This window comes from Taudactylus pleione, unplaced genomic scaffold (assembly GCF_031769625.1).
Source record: "Taudactylus pleione unplaced genomic scaffold, aTauple2 ptg000145l, whole genome shotgun sequence".
Classification (NCBI taxonomy): Eukaryota; Metazoa; Chordata; class Amphibia; order Anura; family Myobatrachidae; genus Taudactylus; species Taudactylus pleione.
The window spans coordinates 7347288-7362571 of NW_028284547.1; the positions used below are offsets into that span (position 1 = coordinate 7347288).

General features: G+C 36.8%; 1 pseudogene; it reads right to left on the reverse strand.

Annotated features, from left to right (window-relative positions):
* LOC148522675 (uncharacterized) overlaps positions 1 to 13825 on the reverse strand; it is a 55281-nt pseudogene extending 41456 nt beyond the window's left edge.
* Between the last annotated feature and the right edge of the window lie 1459 nt (positions 13826 to 15284).

Genomic DNA, 15284 nt, shown 5'->3' on the forward strand with positions numbered 1-15284 from the left:
TAACCTGATGCACATAGTAATATGTAAGATAAAAATGAAGAATCTGCCTCCTACATACCCATTTATATATACAAAAGTTCTGTAAAAATTTAGCTCACCTCCTATGGGAGATGATTGAGAATAATTAAATCAAAGATATTGTTATGATTTTTATTTATATAAATAAAACAAGAAATATTTTGAATGCTTGAATTCATACTGATAAAGAATATTTAGTAATTTTACAGAATACAAGAATAAAGGGATATAATTTACATGCTACTATAGTATGATAGAGATGTTGAACATATAATGATCAATTGATCAATAGATTGATTGATATATAGATAGATAGATCCCTAAGTACTGACAAAAGATATATTACACACTGGGTTCCACAGTGATGGGATTCGGGCCCTAACACTTTGGGGGTGTGGGGCATAACCTAAATGCTGAAGGCATCCCCTAAGAAAAAATAGGAAAAAAGATTTGCTGGGCACGGAACAGGGGTGTGCTATGAGCCCTTTAGCCAGTAACAAATCCAGGGAGGGTGCAATCAGTGTGTTTGCTATCTCCCACCTCCACACAGACAGAGGTGACTGCTGTACCCAGCAGCAACAGCCTTCCTGGCCCCACTGCAGCAAATCACAAAGCAGCATGTGCTGGGCGAGGTAGAGATGCTGCTGACAGGTAAAAGGGAAGGGGGTGGTGGCAGACCCAGACTCTTCTAACAAGCCTGAGTCCATTTAATTAGTTCTCAATCCCCCTCCTCTCAGCACCCCTGTATATAGCTATACTATAAACAAAGGATACATTAGCACTGATAGAGAATGTGTAGCTATGCTACACATAGGATCCCAAAATTTGGGGGTACATTTAAATAATTGTTTAGTAAAAGGCTTGTATGTAAAATTATGGGACAACTGAATAATTTCTGGCTTCAACCATTTATGTATACAGGGACAGATATAACAAAATCTGGCAGAATATAATGGCAAAACAATTAGACCTCTCAAGAAGAGGATTCTAGAACATCTGGGAGATATAAGAAATGCCAAACATGACCAACTGCTCTTTAAACCATTGACATCGGTAACGAGACATTTTCTAAGGTACCATGGGGGTAATCCTGTAGGTTTGAGGACTTATGGAATGAGGAAAATTAAAACTAATATTAGGGGAGGAGACACGGATTGTGAACTCCTTAAACAAGAGACCAGACTAATGTTCCTCATGGATACCTTAACACCTACAGGCTTAAATGAAGAGAACAATTATACAGTTTTTCTGAAGTGAAACTATGGACTTATTAAATGAAGAATATAGCCTTAGAATTATTCTTTCTACTCTTTTGGTGAATAATAATGATCTTGTTTATGGTTTATGTTCACACATATTCACTTATTTTTGACAAATACATCTACCCTATATATAGGTACAAAGATCCTTAGGGATGAAGTATTAACCCATCCTAGATATTATACCCATGGGAATGTAAGAATTAGATTTTACTATGGAAATCATGCATTGGAATATGCTTTGAGAGTACCCTTATATATTTATTATATTTAATCTTTATATAATGACAATTTATGTAGTATATTTTAATTTAATTTATTATCAACACTTTATTTTTTGTATAGTTCACTATAACTTATATATTTCATGTCTTATTCATGTATTTACATTAATTTCATGATCTATTTGCAATCATATACACTTATTTAATATGAGACCCCTATGGCCTCTCTTACAAGTTTTCCTTATTATTTTTTTGTCAGTTTTTGTTTTCATCACCTTGAGTTTTGTATTGTTTGTATGCAACACTAATCACGAATATGTATATGCACATAATTTATTTTTTATTACATCACGCAGATTTATTCTTGATAGTAAATAATAACTTGTATTTGGCATTTTGATGAAATATGAGGATATCTCTTTGCCACAACACTGCACATGGACAAATTGTGATGTATAAATTATATTATATATTCACATTTTCATATGAATGGTTTATATGTACATTTATATATGAAATTATTTTTTATTTTAATTTTTTTTTTTTTTTTTATTATTTTTTTCTTCTATTTTTTAAAATAAAGATAATAATAACTTTTTCTATTACATTGACTAGGTAGGAAATGTGTATACATGTATAAATATCGATCCATAACTTTGGATATATTCCATTGTCTTTATTATGGGTCATTTGTAGGATATTTGAAGGGTTTTGCATATAGCTAATTGAGAGCATCGGTTAAATGAGATATTCATTATGGTAGTCTGGATGAATTCCTTTACTTAATATTATGAGGAGGTCACATGACCGAGGAATCTAAATATTATATTATACTTTTGATATAGAATAATTAATCATCTTTCAAAATGAGATAAATAATTATGATCCGTGTATTGCAGAGAGAGAGATACAATGATTATTTCTTTATGCTAATCCTCATTTATAGTGATTATCCGATATACGGATCAGCAATCCTTTAATTGAGTCTGACTATTCTCAATGAATGAACGATCTGACCAGACGTCACTGCTCTCTCTGGGAGCCCCCGGCAGTCAATCATAGAGGAATGGGTGGTGCTTGCCGGGACATGGCTGGATATGATTGGACACTTCTAACTGGGACATCTTTCAATTGGTGCAGGACGATGCATCTGGGTATATAAGGATACCCCGATGTTTGACTCGGCTTGCCTTGATAAAGCTGGTTAGCGAAACGCTGCATTGGCAGCGGCATGTGTGATCCGACCATTTGTCTATTATGATGTTATTACTGATATCAGTGTAATTATACAATGAAGTAATCTCTAAAAATGGGAAAGAAACTGTGACTGATAAGTGTGTTTGATGAGGGACGGTGATAGCATTCATGCTGACACTGCCATATCTACATATCTCCCACAAGTGCTGGCCACAATAGGAGCGATCTCCTTTTAAATAAAAATTTAATAGTAATAGCTGATTTATTAAACGGTTATTTCCCCAAGATACTGTGATCAACCAACTATTACTACATACAATGCTCTGGCAGGTATTTTTCTAGTTAGAATAATATACACTCTAATTATAAGAGTGTACAAGGAAAATGACTCCTTATAGTTGATTTCAAGCTAATGTGGAATAATAGAATGATTTGAATTAAGACATGTATTCCAATGTGTTGATATATAATGAGCCCTGTGACTTGGTGGGCAAATAATATATTAGAGAACCTGCATAAGGATTCTCTGTGTGTGAATACATGACCATAGGATATGGCAATACCCTCGAAAGCAACTTTAATATACTCAATAATCAAGTGACTGAACCTTGAGAGCACCTGATATTAGATGGACTATGTATGACTTGTATGTGTCTTTATAAATTTTAAATAGGCAATTGGACATTTGTATTGAGCCAATTAGACACAGAGTCACATACAGGTGTCAGTCATATCTTTATTATGATACAGTAGGTCAGGATACTTGCACCGCAATTCATTTTTAATCACATTTTACTTTCTTTGTAACACACTTTATTAATTTTTAAACAATTTTTCACTGCTCCTTTTTCCCAATTGGGTATTAACTTATATAAAAAATAAAAGTTAAGTTGTAATAAATAGTGCACCACATATGACATTTCATTTCTATCCTTCTTTTACTGTATATATGATATATGTGTCAGTGGTAGCAGCCCTCAATTAAAAAGATTTATTTGAATAACTTTATATATGTAAAATGAGGGTTCCATTGTTCTCTTCATTTGAGAAATAATGATTCTTGTGCAACTGTTAATATTTCACTGTTCTACCATTTATGTGCCAGAATATAAGTGCCCAACAATATTTTTGCTTATTTATTACGAAATTATATTATTCATTTTTTACATTAGTTCATGTTTATCTAACATCAGTCACCCAGAGGAAAATGTGAAATTATACAATATACAGTGTAATATCTGGATATTTTAAATGTTTTATTTGCAATTCAATATTTGTTACTATATAATGAAAAATACAGTATAAAAAGCTAATAGTACTGTTACACTTTAAATAAAAAAATATTTTAACACTAACTATATAACTATTGCTTAGGTCAAACTCTTTAAGTATTGATAACAAGATAACAATCTACAAAATAATACCTATGTATGTATCAATATATTCTGATGTATGATGTAATTACCTTACTCTGGAGATTCTCCCATCTGTGTCTTTCTCAATCTTCCATCCATCCAGCTCTCCAACCAGCAACTAAACCAGCAACTCTTCCATCAGCTGTCAGTAGCCTGATACAGCCTACTGTAATTATAGTGATTCCTCCCCATCTCTCTCCAGTAGTTCCCCAGATGACCAGTCAGAATTCTTACACCTAGAGGTGACATGTAAATTAGGCTAAAATAACATATTTACAGTATATATTTATATATCAAAGTTGCTTCTCGTGCCTAGCTCCTTGTCTTGTAAATGAGGTGTAAATATTCCTAAAGTAAGTTAATTCAATTGGAAATTCTAAATGCACCTTGGCAGGGGTAACACCTTGTATTCTAATTATATCACAGCAGCCTCTGGCCTCCTGTTATGTCACCACAGGGACCTTTTGTTTAGGAATCACCTATTGTCTGGGAAGAGTTTTAGCAGAAAGATCTGTTCTATATATCAGCAGGAACCTCACAATTTATTTCTTTAAAAAATAATATCTATAGATATATGTATAGTATAAGTCAAAAGTTTGTATTGAAGACATTGTGATATAAACAATTGATATAACTTTATTACATAAATAGTGAAGGTGTGTCTATGTAAAAATTAATTTAATTTTTTTTTTCAAATGCACCCCAACAAGTAGTTTTTATTTAGAACATGATTCAAATTTATAGGTGGAAAACGTTGAGCCACAATGATTTAATCCAGTGGTTCCAAAACTGTGTGTTCCGGCACCCTGGGGTGCATTAGGACACTTGCAGGGATGCCTCAGGTTGGTGGTTCAGCACCAAATCAAATTATTGATGGTCAATGTAATTTAAATATATGGACAAACAGAAGTGCAAACCTATCCACCACCAAATAATTGAACATAAGGATGACAGGTCAGCACAATTTACTTCACTTTACCACTTAATTTATTTCTGAATTTCTTAATAAAAAACTTTGGCTTAGTGGTGCCGTGAGAAGAATGCTGATACTCTAGGGTGCCGTAATTCAAAAAAGTTTGGGAACCACTAATTTAATTATATCTTTTGTTTGTTAAAGCCTAATGCCAATTAATAGTACTATGAATGGGATTTTGGGGTATTAAATTCGTATAACACCATATTTTCTTGATGTAGACATCCATAATATGTCAAGAACAGCTCATGTTAGCACAGATACTGTAGATAATCCATGATTATTTTAAAAGATTAAAGTTGGACAATCTGGGAAATTGCAACAACTTTGAAAGTTTCATCAAGTTTCATCAAGTGCAGCTGCAAACTGCATAAAGCAATGTCATGGAACAAGTAGAGATAGAGCGGGTTTGGTTTCCAGAGATCCAAACCCACCCGAATTTAACAGAACCGAGTCGGATCCAAGCAGGATTGGAGTTTCCCACCTGACTTGGATCTCGAAACCGAGCCAAAATGATAGTCTGAAATCTCGCGGTTCGTGAGCTTTTGTCTCTATGATCAATGTTGTATTTGAGGGACCACGCAACAGATGCCATTTCACTCTGGCTGTGGAGACTGAACAGGGAGGCTGGGTAGTGTAGGGCTGGGAGAGGTGCTGGTGCTGTCTGCTGTGTCCTGGTCTGGTGACTGCTGATCCATTCTGGGCTGGTGCTGTCACTGTGCTGTCTTTTGTGTCCACCTGGGCTGTTGATGATCCATCTGGGCTGTCTGTGTTGTCTGCTATGTCCTGGACTGGTGGTTTTCTAGTCTGCTGTGTCCATCTGGGCTGGTGCAGAAATGTAGATACATCTGGGCTGGTGCTGTGTCCATCTGGGGCCAAGTTCTGGACTGAAAAAAAAAATGTAAAAAAAAAATACATATAGTAAAAAAAACCTCAATCAAAGTGTCTTTTATATTATTCTGTGTGTGTGTGTGCGTGCATGTTAGGCTTAACCACAGTACCGCACAAGATCCAGCAAGCAATGCAAGTTGCAAGCTAGTGCTGCCCGACTCCAGTCATGCTAAAAAAAAATCAATCAAAGTGTCTTTTATATTTTTCTGTGTGTGTGTGTGCATGCGTGTTAGGCTTAACTGCAGTACCACACAAGATCCAGCCAGCAACGCAAGTTGCAACCTAGTGCTGCCCAACTGCAGTTGTGATCAATCTGTGTTCTGGGCCCAAGTTCTGGAGCATAAAAAATTTTAAATCAATTCTCTTTTTTTTCTAATAATTGTGTTTGTGTCTGTGCGCGTTAGGCTTAGCCTCACAAGATCTAGCAACTCGGCAACGCAAGCTAGTGCTGCCTGACTCCAGTCGTGATCAATCTGTGCTCTGGGCCCAAGTTGTGGAGCATAAAAAAATTAAAATCAATTATCTTTTTTTTATATTTAACTTTAACTGTCTGTGTGTGTGCATGTATCCAGCCAGCAATGCAACTTGCAACCTAGTGCTGCCCAACTCCAGTTGTGATTAATTTGTGCTCTGGCCCCAAGTTCTGGAGCATAAAAAAATTTAAATCAATTATCTATTTTTATCTTTAACTTTAACTGTCTGTGTGTGTGCATGTATCCAGCCAGCAACGCAACTTGCAACCTAGTGCTGCCCAACTCCTGTCGTGATTAATCTGTGCTCTGGGCCCAAGTTCTGGTGGTAAAAAAAAATTAAAATATATTGTCTTTTTTTGTCAATTTTTTTTTGTGTGCATATCAGCCACACCTGGCTTTCACTGTCATCAGTGTAGGTGTGCAGGGGTGCGGTGCTCCTGTCTGTCGAGGGGCTGCTGCCCAAAATAATAAATAAACAATTTTTATTGTATGCATGTTAGCCACACCTGTCATTGGTGTAGCTGCGCAGGGGTGCTGTGCTGCTATCTGTCAAGGGGCTGCATGAATATTGCAATGAAAACTTTTTTTTAAGTTATTGGGTTACAAAAGTTGTTTTTTTAATCTTAAACATAGCAGAAATGTTATCCTAACAGATTATAAAGTTATATGCTCTAAAAAACTAAAGCCTATATTTATTTACAAACCTATATAGAGTAGACATCGTAAATTCTAAAACTGTTCTATTCAAAAATGAAAACAAAAGTCAGGAGAGGCCTCAGAGAACATGAAAAAGATGCTCTAGGTGCTGAACTTCAAGGGATTTCTCCATCATGCTCTGCAGTGTGGAAAGGTTTCATTCACATGTTTTCTATAAAGCAGATCAAAGTTACAGCCTTCAAAGTACCTGGCTATAACACACACCTTTGCCAGGAATTACCAAAGATTATTACAAGCAAAGGGTTCATCTGTCCGGAATCTGTCTGGGAATTCATGGATCGTATTTGGCCTGAATGCACTAAGACATCCAGTGATTCTGTCACTGTGTTCTGTAGCTGACTTTATTCCTACCTGAATCGCAAACTGAAATATGGAATAGTAAGCACAGACAACATGGAGGCCTTTGTTATTCTGCTGCCAGCATGCCAACCAATACCTCCCAGACTACACCCACTGGGGGACCAGGTATTGATAATAACCATCCCCATCTGTTGCTAAGCCTTCTTCTTCCAAACCATCCATCCTGGACTTGTTGTCCAAAAAGGGTGAGCAGGGTACAGAAAGAGGAGCTAGATGTCCCTGATGACATTTTTTTTTCTATAATAGATGATGTGTAGAGATAAGAGCTTCAGAGGTTGGAACAGGGTCTCCCACCTATTTGGCATCCCTCCAGAGAACAGAGCTCTGTTCCTCAGGAAGTGTCTATGCCTGAGCTGATAGGTAGGTAGTCTCTGTCTGTTGGTAAACACAATCAGGAGATGGCAACCCAAAATAACAACAACAATAATAATGTGTCCACTGATGATAACCAGCCTGATCCCTTAACAGCAACTCATAACATGACACCCAGTTTGCAGCCTCCTCTTCCTTATGACACTAACCCAGTCGCCATGGTTGATCAATCAACCATGTGTGGTCCACCCAATTTTTGGCCTTCTACATTCTAACATTCACATATCTAAGAAGTGGACAGTGGGAACAATGGCAATTTGAAGGCCACTAACTTACTTTTTTTTTAATGTCCCTGTACAGGCTGGGAAATTCCATTACAGAACAGAAGATTTGCAGAGGACTATTTAAGTCAATGGTTTATTTATTTTTGGAAAGCACGCTTCCTGGTCCCCTTCTGGGATGAAAAAAATCAACTACTAGCAAGCAGGCATGGTGCTCAAGAAAAAATTCCCAAGAAAGACATAACATAATACTTAAATCTTCAGTCTGAAATGTTGCATTTGCTGCTCTGTTCCGCTTGTTCACAATATCTCATATGGTTAAGTGGACAGTGGGAAAAATGGCAGTTTGAAGGCCACTAACTAACTATGTTTTTTTTATGTCCATGTACAGGTTGGGAAATGCCTTTAGAGAAGATTTGCAAAGCATTATTTAAGTCAATTGTTTATTTATTTTTGGAAAGCACACTTCCTGGTCCCCTTCTGGGATGAAATAAAACAACTCCCTGCAGCAGTAGCCATGCTCAAGGATTCTTCTGTGGCAAGGACTGATGTAAATGTACTGTATCACATTTTTTTGTAAATGCCTCCTCCCCTCCCCTTCTCAATCATACATTTTCTTTGGAATCAAAAAATGAAATTAAATTTACTACCAATCAACCCTTCCTGTCCCTGCCCTACCTTCAACTACATACATACTCCAACTCCCTCAGGCCTCTGCTGAATAATAGTGTTTCCTAATGTGCCATGTTTGAAGTTGAACTGCCATGTGTTTGTGCTGCCCACTGCTGAAGCTTAGCTTAGTCAGCCAGCTGTCTTGGTGCAAAGTTTGGGCCTAAACTAGATGAACAAATCAATATTGTGAGCTGAAAGGTGGTCAAAATTGACTGGAAATGAGTGGAAATAAATGTTATTGAGGTTATTTATACTTTAGGAACCAAAAAAGGCCAATTTTATGTGATGTTAGCTGTTTTTTTAAAAAAATTTACGAAAAAATCCAGATCCAAAACTAAAACACGAAAACAAAACATGGAGGTGAGGTTTTGGAAAAACCAATCCAGATCAAAAACCAGGGGAGATTCAATAACAAAACACAGGGGTCGGCGCACATCTCTAGTAACAAGTTCCCATGAGAATCACCACAGCAGAAGATACATTTATTAGTTTCACCACAATTAGAAATCACATAGCATCATAGATTATAGACCAAGCAAATGCTAAACTGATACCCCTTTTCCACCAAAATCCTTTGTTTGTTTAAGGATTTAGACCCTGTTTCCACTGCATCCTCATCCTGGGATTTTTCCCGGGTCATCTACATTTCAAATGAAAGATTGTAAGCCTAGCAAAATCTATGGATGTCTTTAAAAATTACCTTTATTCAGATAATTTTTAATGACATTCACATTTAATTACATTTTTAATGACATCCTTTATTATTTATTATTTGTATTTCATTTGTATTATTTATTTAATTAAATTCTTCCTATTATTATTTTTTTTACTATTTATTTATTTATTATAAATTATTTTATTTTTTTACATTTTTAATGACATCATGTATTTAGGCATCTCCTTTGGTCTCTGGGTGATTACATCAGCAGCCAGCACCCTGAAAGGACCAATCAGCAGTTTATGCAATTACCTGGGTCAAAAACCCCAGGAAAGAGCTGTTTCCACTGCAGTGTTGCCCAAAAACAAAGTACAGGTGCTCAACTCCAAAATAAATGATTGTATATAAATAAATACATTTTGCAATGAATAGAGATTTTTAGCATAATCTTAGCCAAGGTTATGGGCCTACCCACCGCATCTGGGTAACCATTGTCGGGTAGGTCCCTAACATACTAGGATTCAAATCCAGACCACAGGACACCCCCAAACTAGCCCAGCTAAACTGCCCCAGGGCACCACCATAGTAAGAAAAGTGCAGTGTAAAAGAGATAGTTAAGATATTTTGGAGTTGAGCACCTGTACTTCTTTTTTTGTGCATATATCATTTGTCTCCACAGGTAGCACCTCCAAATATATATATATATATGTGTGTGTGTGTGTGTGTGTGTTTTCAAGGTGTGCAGTCTGAGGCCAATTTCCGATATAAACTCAATCGGTGCATTGTTTTGCACACCTGGAAAGCCTGAGACACTTTCCACTCAGACTAGCACCATTATTACATTGGTTAGAGAGTGGAGTCTGGCATTGTAATATGCACACCAGTCAGAGGCACAATATAGGTAAGTCCTGCAAATATTTAGACTGTGTAGTGCAGCTTTGGTTCATTTTTGGGGCGTGGGTCCCCCTGGATTGCTTTGGCTGATCTGTTTCAGGGCACCACATTATAATAAATTTTTCCTTTATAACAAATTTTAACCCTTCACAATTTGATTATTATATATGTATTTCGCTTTTTATTTTTATTCTTTATATGCAGCCTAGTCTGCTCTTAACTATCTCTTTTACACTGCACTTTTCTTACTATGGCGGTGCCCTGGGGCGGCTTAGCTGGGCTAGTTTGAGGGTGTCCTGCGCTCTGGATTTGAATCCTAGTATGTTAGGGACCTACCCGACAGAGGTTACCCAGATGCGATGGGTAGGCCCATAACCTTGGCCAAGATTATGCTAAAAACCTCTATTCATTGCAAAATGTATCTATTTATATACACTAAGTTATTTTGGAGTTGAGCACCTGTACTTATTTTTTTGTGCATATATCAATTGCCTCCACAGGTAGCACCTCCAACTATATATATATATATGTTCAAGGTGTGCAGTCTGAGGTCCATTTCCCATATCCACTGCAGTGTTACCAGTTTTACCTGCTAAAACCCTGCTCAATAGCGGAGAACAAATCCTGGGTCAGTAGCCATAGCAATTACCCTGGATTTTTAGGCAGTGGAAAAGGAGTATGACATCAAGCTGCAGACAGATCTCACCTTTAACTATTCGAAGGGTCCCAAATCTGATTTAAATGGTAGAATTTCTGCAAAGAAAGTACTACTGTAGGACAGAAATAAGAAAAGACTTGCTTAGTCAAAGGAACACAGGCTGTGGTCATCAGACCAGCACATAAGTCCAAATTTATGTTTCCAACTGCTGCACCATCCCACTGCCAATGGTGTAAGGTATATTAGCCATTTTCATTTCTGTAACAAATCAACACATTAACCAGTAACTTTAACTGATGACTTAAATGAAGAGCTAAGATCTGCTTTGACATTATCAACACTGTTTGGATTTGGAGAGCACTTTATGAAATTTTCACAAAAATATATTCTTTAAATAAAAGAGGGTGGAACATTGCTACTACTGCCAGTGATAGTACTGGGCGGCTCCTGTTCCATAGACTGATCTATGATTGACAACAGGCATAAAGATACTCGATATTACATCAGGTGATAGCTAAATATGAAGGACAGTTAACTTGCAATTTAAACACTGTCCACTAATATAGTGTAAAATCAAAATAATGCAATTGATTAATCTTTAAAAAAATATATTTTGGTTTTTGGGGTGTTCCTGACCAGTCACCCTGTGTTTATACTGATTCTATTAAATATGTGATACTGGTCACCACACACTAATTAATCACAATAGACATACAGCGATTCAGAGGTGGACGGAATTGCACAGCCGCACGCAAGCGGCTGTTCAATTCTGTCCTTTTAAAATGCAAATGCAGAAGGATGTTCCTTCAGCCAGGCTGCAGGAGATATAGCTTTCTGCAGCCTGGCCAGGTCCTGGCAGCTTGTGTGGCCAGGAAGTCTGCATGCACCCATTCATTTAAATGACACTCTTTCAGCACCAGAGAATTCTTCTATTTATATCTATCTGCACTTAAGGGTCTGGGAAACCTTGTTTTCTCAGGCTGCAGTTAGAGGGTAACCTCTGATCCCGCCTATAACTATTTATTTTATATACTTTTACAATATAATGCAGAGTACTGATAATACAGTAGAAGGAAGGTACAGTATGGCAGCAATATGAAGGTATAAGGGAAATAATAAGGAGGTTTAAGAGAGATCAGAGAGGAGACCTGTAGGGTGATACAGGACAGCATGTAAGGTTCCTATAGAAATATCCAGAACACAAATCTCATAGGGCCAATTCAATTATATGTGAGGTTTCTGAACTGTCATTGCAGCAACATGTCATCTCTATCAATTACCCCCTCACAGCCCAATATCACCCTGGACTCTTAGTTTTCTCTTCCCAGGCCTGAGGGTCTACAAACAAAAATCCATGAGTCCTGTGTTACTGTGAGTGCGGCATATAGCTGCTCTTACTCGTGGAAGAGAGAGTCACATGTAATTGAATAGACCACATAGCAGAATTCCCAGTACTGAGAAGAGCTGCTGGAAATCTTTATTGGATAAAATGTTCTTTCCTCATCTAGTCCCAGCACCTGCATGAGCAGAGCAGCTGTATATTATAGAGATCAGCTGTATCATCATCACTTGTACCAGCCCCAATGATTTTCTATCACATTTATATACCTAATTGTCACTTTCCTTACTATATTTTATATTTCACTGATATTTTATAATTTGAATAAAGTTATGTATTAAACCAGTGCACTTCACCTAGAAAATTATCTCTCTTGTTTGTTGTATACTATTGTTTTGGTTGTTAGTAATAGCTCTGCCCAGTGCACCTATTCCAGCCTAACACCCCTGTATTTCTGTGCAGGCCCATGGCATGTGCACTTGCAGAAGGGGGTGTGGCCTCATGCACTTGAAGTGACTTGCATGTTATACCCCCATTCACATTACACTGGGGTCTTGCCAAGGCAGCCCTCAGCCTCTCCGGGTACAGTGTGGATGACAAGAGCATTCGCACAACTGTCACCGCTGCTTGGTAACATGGTCAGAGCAGCTCTGCTATTTGTTTTCACCCTCTTAGATAGTGTCACCTGGTGCACCCCCCTAGTGATGCTACTGGCACTGCTTTATGCCAATATAGTAAAAAGACATTTTAAAATAAATAATAATTTCAGACAAACTTGGGAGTTTCATCATACACATTGTTTAATACATTACACTGGTGCAGAGGATAAGATGTAGATATTTCTCCTCTCTTCAGTGTGTTACAATATTGATTTCTATAAAACACTTGTCACATTCAGAAAACAAAAATGTCCTCACATGTAAATATATTGAAGTGATAAAATTTAACTTACTTAAGAAACACATTATACATTTAGGTCTTTTAAATGTCTCCTCATGTGATTAATAAGTGATCTTTTACAACTAAAGCAGTAGCGACATTCACAGCATTTATATGGTTTCTCTCCTGTGTGAGTCCTCTGATGTATAACAAAATGTGACTTGCGGGAAAAACATTTGCTACATTCAGAACATTTAAATGGTTTCTCTCCTGTGTGACTCCTCTGATGTATAACAAGATGTGATTTATGGGAAAACATTGGCTGCATTCAGAACATGTAAATGGTTTCTCCCCTGTGTGACTCCTCTGATGTAGAACAAGATTTGGCTTTTGGGAAAAACATTGGCTGCACTCAGAACATGTATATGGTTTCTCTCCTGTGTGACTCCTCTGATGTGCAACAAGATGTGACTTTTGGGAAAAACACTTGCTGCACTCAGATCATGTAAATGGCTTCTCTCCTGTGAGATAAGAGTTGATTTATATATAAAGCTTTTGTCACACTCAGAGCACAGATGCGGTTTCTCTCCTGTGAAACTCATCATGTATTAGATGAGAAACAAATTAGCTATAAAATATTTTTCCTATCCGGAAAATGAAAATATGCTTTGTTTTGATCCTTTAGAAGAGTAAGAAGAAATAGCGTCTTTAGTTGGATTGATCAGAGAACAATATCCCTTTATCACTATATCTTCTAATAGTTTTCATGGGGATCCTGCTCTTTATTTGTCCTGCAAGAAAAAAATATTATATTTAAAAGGATAAATGTTACCCAAGTAAAAAAACCTTTACAGTAATAGTGTAAGTTTATATATATAAAATTATATATATTTAAATACACTAACAAACATGACAGCTATTTACTCACCCCCTGCACTGACCTTACATGCTACTTATTCTGTCAGGTGATGCATTAGAATGGGCTAGATTATAGTTGGGCAGGATGGGGCCACACATAGGGGGCCCCCACACAGACACAAATATTGCCCTGGCCTGGCCCACTCTGCACCATCCCAGGATTGACTGACTCCCAGCAACATCGCCCAGAATTTTCAAATACAAAGACATCACCCTACTCACCTGCCAGTGCTAAGTCTGCTATGTCACCAATCTACTGGTTATACTGTTTTGGTTCATAGGTTAAACATATCTGGACTATGCAGAATACCAATAATTGTTAATTTCATGAACCTATATATAAGAGAATGTGAAATACCAAGAATAGGATAAATACTACCTCTACATGTGAGTCTTACAGTCATAATTGGACTATATTGGTTTAAATGAAACAGCCTTTTATATGATGCAGAGATGCAGACTCTATACGCCTGCAAATTGTGAAACAGCTCCACCCAGTGACAGCACCTAGCATCAATTATGTCTCATTCTAATTGATGCTATCTATATTGTCACTTAGAAGGTGTTTATGTGGATCTTTCCTGTAAAAGGCTGTATTTTTTCAAGCATTAAAATAATTAGGAATAATACAGACACACCTTAACCAGAATAATGTTATTGCATTTTTAAAGATCACGGTAACAGTATGAAATCCTTGTGTTAGAATCAATAGTGTCAGAATTATTAAGCACCTATCATTATCTGACTTAAAATAAACTATATACAAGTGCCCATATGTTTATACATTAATAACTCCCTCATTAATTACTCAATAACGCCGTCATTAAGAGTTACCCCTTTTTATTTAAAGAGTGTTTTTCTTTGTTTGTTTGTCCTAATTACCTTATCTATTTAAAAGAAAATTAAATAGAAGGGATATTTTCACAATTAATTCTCTATGACTATGAGAGTGCCCCCAAAAGAGTTTTTCTCTCTATCACAATATGAATATACTGACTGTAGGGTCTACCACCAATCTAACAAAAATTGATTTTAGCGACTATATAAATTGTAGGCTTTAATACTATCACAAAATCTAAATTTCTAACCATTGCAGATGACACTTTGTCTGTTTTTGCACAGTAATCTGTAATTTTCTATGGGCTC